The sequence below is a fragment of the Protopterus annectens genome, chromosome 4.part0 (genome assembly GCF_019279795.1).
Source record: "Protopterus annectens isolate FY-2018-M chromosome 4.part0, PAN1.0, whole genome shotgun sequence".
NCBI classification, from domain to species: Eukaryota; Metazoa; Chordata; order Ceratodontiformes; family Protopteridae; genus Protopterus; species Protopterus annectens.
Genome location: NC_056733.1, coordinates 1,702,350,895 through 1,702,355,921, shown reverse-complemented (window position 1 = coordinate 1,702,355,921; position 5,027 = coordinate 1,702,350,895).

Here is a 5,027-nt window from a genome sequence, read left to right as displayed (position 1 = left end):
CATGTGCATTTATCCAGTCGTCAAATCCAGTTTGAAACTGATTAGATAACTCATTAAACCCACTTCCAAATAACATGCGCACATAACAGTAAACCTTGGCTATGGATTCTGAGAATATTAGCCAGTCTCTTTTAAATAACTCACCATTACTCATTTTCCTGTAAAAAAAATTTTTTTTGCATATCTTACTTTTTTGCCAAACTGGTTAGACATTGATTTAAATCGGATTCCGAATTTTGGGATGGCATATTTTGGACGAAGTAATGCATGAGATCTGCATTTATTTCCCATTTACTGGATTAGTACCAAAATCTGAAGGTGAAACAGTAACAGATGTTTCTTGCTTTTTTTAAATTACACATAGGTGCTAATTTACCTTGATTTGCAGTTACATCAACTGCTGACAGCATAGAATCTGTATGTTTTGTTTATAATTTCTCATTAACTTGATCTTCTTTTGTTTTTTGATCGACAGACCTATGATTTTTACAACTGAAATCTTCTGATTGGCAAAGGATAGCTGTACTGCTCGGAAGCTGTGTAACATGTATATATTTAAGCAATGAACCTTTAATTTTACTCAAATTCTTTTCAATTTTTTCTTTCTTTTTCCTTTTTTCAGAACCAGAATCGTGCTTTTGCTTATATCCATCAGACATTTTAAATGAGGTTAACTTTTAATAAAAAAGATTATATTACTTTTTCCAGCAAAAAAACATTTAAAAGAAAATATGGATCAAGTCCAATTGATGGTACCAAATTTTGAATAAAACCAAGATTTATAAAAAAATAAACCTTATTTTTCAATTTTCGAATAGTGAAACAAAATAAGTAATTAATTTAGATAAATAAATTAAAAATAATAAAGTAGGAATAATTACTACAATAAAACCTTAATTGAAAACTTTTTAGAATTTTACCCTTAAAATGGTAAACAAAAATTAAAAAAGCAAAAGTGTATAAAAAAATAGCACGCAGTTTCTTAAATAGCTTGAATAAAAGATGTTCAAATGATTGTAGGTTATACACGTGGTGTACATAATTTACTGCCAGTTACTTACTGTTTATTTATCACTTTACTGCAACAAAATTTTACCAGGGATTGCACAAATAGTGACTAATGAAAAGCCAGCACAAACGTCGACACTGGACATCTAGGCCTTTTGTTGAATAATCTCGAAAAATAAACTCTCTAGTTCAATCATACTCCTGATGCTGAGTTGATGGAACTGAGTTATCCATCTGGTGCCAAGATGTTCACTTGTCCAATGCCGACTTGTCTGTGTCCGCACAAATGATGAACTTATATTCTGTGCAACACCATGTGAGGCAATTAAATAACACACACAGTTACATAATTTAGAAGTGTAAAAATGATAGCTGCTCAACTGACTTCATCAGTCACATGGTTTAACCATATAAAAGTTGTGATTCTTTGCCTTATTTTCAGTGATCATGATCACTTCCCACTTAAATGGTCATGTGACAGACTATCCTGATTCGTTGAGTGAGGAAAAAGGGGTAAATTTGGTGGTGGGAGCAACTGATCATGATAACTTTGGGAAGAAACATGGGCAATAACAACACCATGTCAGCTGGTGTAATTCAGAGGGCATTTATTCCTGTTTTTGCACAGCTCGAAGTGAAAATGCCTAGGGCTTACAAACATTACAATCCATCCGTGTGTGTGTGTGTGTGTGTGTGTGTGTGTGTGTGTGTGCGTGCGTGTGTGTGTGTGTGTGTGTGTGTGTGTGTGTGTGTGTGTATGTGTGTGTGTGCATGCATGTGTGTGTGTCTGTATGTGTCTATGTATGTCTGTGTCTGAATGTGTGTATGAATAAGTATGGAAAGGGGGTGCCTATATCAACAAGATGCATGGGCCACCAGAGAACATTACTGCCTCAAAGAGCTGTTAGCACAAGCAATAGAAAACTGTGATGCCAAGACATGCATATCATCATGGAACTTATAAACAATGACATTGGTAATCTCCAAACTCTGTACCCCACCCAGTTTGGGATTGTAAAAGGCAGATCATGTCTCCTAAACCTGAGACTACTTTGAAGCAGTCACCAAAGCCGTAGATGAGGGTAAGGTGGTTCACATAGCCTATCTAGATCTCACCAAGGCTTTCAACACCATCCCTCACTCACTAAACTAGGTATAAATCCCTGTGTAACAAGATGGGTTGCCAACTGGCTCACTGACAAAACCCACACTGTGAAAGTAGCTGACAACAAATCTGACTTCAGACCAGTGACAAGTGGTGCACCACAGGATTCAGTCCTGGGTTCTCTCCTGTTTGGTATCTACCTCTCCAAAGTACAGGCTAGCACAGAAGGTCTTTGGCTAATGAAGTTTGCAGATGACTGCAAACTAGGAGCCATAATCGAAATTCCTAATGATGTGGACATCCTACAAAAGGGTCTCACTGAGACAGATGCCTGGTGTCAAAGCCATGGCCTCAAGCTCAATGTCAAAAAGTGCATTGTCATCCCCTTTGGTAAAAACTCTGTACCCATGAGCTACCACATAGGTGGTAGTCTACTTAACAACGAAAGTGTGATAAGAGACCTTGGGACACAGGTGGACAGGAGTTTCTCCTTTGATAATCAAATCGCCACACTAGTCAGGAAATCCTTCTACATGGCACACCTCATCACAAAATGTTTCTCATCCAGGAAAAAAGAGGTCATTGTTCCCCTCTACTCATCACTTATTAGACCCATTATATAGTACAACACCCCTTTTGGTATGTACCTCACAAGACATTTACAACAACTGGAAAGGCCGCAGAAATACCTCACAAAGAGGATAAGCAGCCTCAAACAGATGCCCTACGCAGAGCGTCTCAAACAACTCCAGCTTTACTCCATCGCATATTGCCTACTCAGAGGTGATCTCTGCCTAACATACAAAGCTATGTTAAACCCAGAGCTGGACATGTTCCATTTAAAGAAATACCAATCACTTCGAGCTACAAGCTCTAGGGACCTAAACCTTGTCACCACAATAAACAGAACATGCTGGAGGGATAGATTCCTGTCCCAGAGACTTCCCATACTCTGGAACAAACTACCTATCTATAATCAAACAAAGCTCCTCATTAGCACTCTTCAAGAAAAATCTTGATGATTGGATGCGAAATAGGAAATTCAACCCAGGGATCACCTCTGTGGCTCTGACCGATAGAGGTACAGGAAAATAATTTTCTTGGGTAGGGAAAGCCAGAGTACCTTTTTGGCTAGGCTTGTATAGGCCCTAGGGCCAATAGCCTAGTACCTACCTATGAACCTATTCTTCTCACTATATGTATATCACATACAAAATTAGAATGCAGAAGGATATGTTTTCATTTCTTCACCTTCTCTACCTCATGCTTCCTCATTTTGTTTGCCAAATACATCTCATCTACTATAAATGTACTTCCTGTCCTATAAAGCAAACAACCATTTGGTGTACGAGTGTTTTTTAAATATATTTTTTATTGCAATGTTCATGTCATGCACAATGCATAATGGAAGAAATGAACAAAATAATATGCAAAAAATATAATCAGAAACTATAATATATAGAAATAACCCTAATATAACAACATTAACTATTTATATTATGTACAAATATACTGTCATCAGAATAGTAGTATGTAAAACTTCTCCTTAGGTGGACATATGATGTTTATCAAAAAAGACAAGAAAACAAAATGTGTAGTGGGACATATATGGGTAACATACACATGCAAGAACATTGAACTCTTCAGCATAATTTGTACTAGCAGGGATGCTCTTTTCAGGGGTAATTTCCCCACTCTTTCAGTTGGTGTAACCTTGGAGTTGGCATATATACATTCACAGTGGCCTGCCTACCATGTTCGGAGGTGGGAGTTTGCAGGTGCTTGGCCCCCACAAGAAATACTTAAAGTATTTGGCCTTTTTGGGGGGAGTGCAATTCAGGGATTTTGATCCTCGGAGACCTGAAATTCATTCTCTCATAGTGAAAGTGACTACACCAATTATATTTAATAGTCCAGCTAGAAAGAAAAATATCAACAGAATAAACAGTATAAATGGTAAGATTTGCTAAGGATATAACAGTAGTATCCATAAGATCATTAAGTAAATCTTTGTGAAATACTGGAATTCAAGTGCAATTATGATCCCGTCTTTGGTAAAGTTTTCTAGCTTTTCTAGTTTTATAAATTATTTTTTCCATATTTAAACAATTCTTAGATGTAATTTTAAACTGTAAATTGTTCAAAATCAGCTTGATGTGAAATAATTTAAGTTGACCAAGCTTTACAACTATGGCACTAAAACATCTCAAAATTATGAGTATTTTATTATCAGGATGTGATGTCACTATTAGCAACGGAATAAAACTCATTTTAATACTACAAGCCTGTTCTTCCCTAGAAGTTCTAACAGGAAAACTCTATACAATACAAATATCCCTTTGTGTAATTGTGTCCAATATCTTGTTTATACTGGCCTTTTATCTCTCAAGTCAGTAAACATGTCTTTATTACTAGACCCATCACTGCATTTTTGGTTAGACAGGAAAAAAGTACCCTTCTTTTAAGACAGACATTTCTTGTGTAAACAGTCCTTTTACAGTAATACTTTTTTTGAGAAATACTTGTTTTAGTTTATATATTTAATGGCCGGATGCTTCCAGGATTTAAACAAGCTCTACAATATTACTATTTTTTTGTTTAATGTTGGGATAATCTATCCTCAAATAAAATATTTGGCAGCCCTATTTCCCAGTTTTGGTTTACTCAGTAGTTTTTTATGATGAAATATTTAAATGGATATTGCTTTCTGCATAGCTAGTACCCTATTTACATTCATATTCTGAATTATATGTGTGCACCTGTTGTCTCTGCTGTGAAACAAAAAGACTAAACAGATGTTGTTGAGTACTAGTTTCCTATAGCCACAGGATAATTTATCTTTAACAGCAGGCATGCAAACTACCATGACTGCTAATCAAAAGTGATGCAAATTGGACTAAAGCTGTAGAACAAG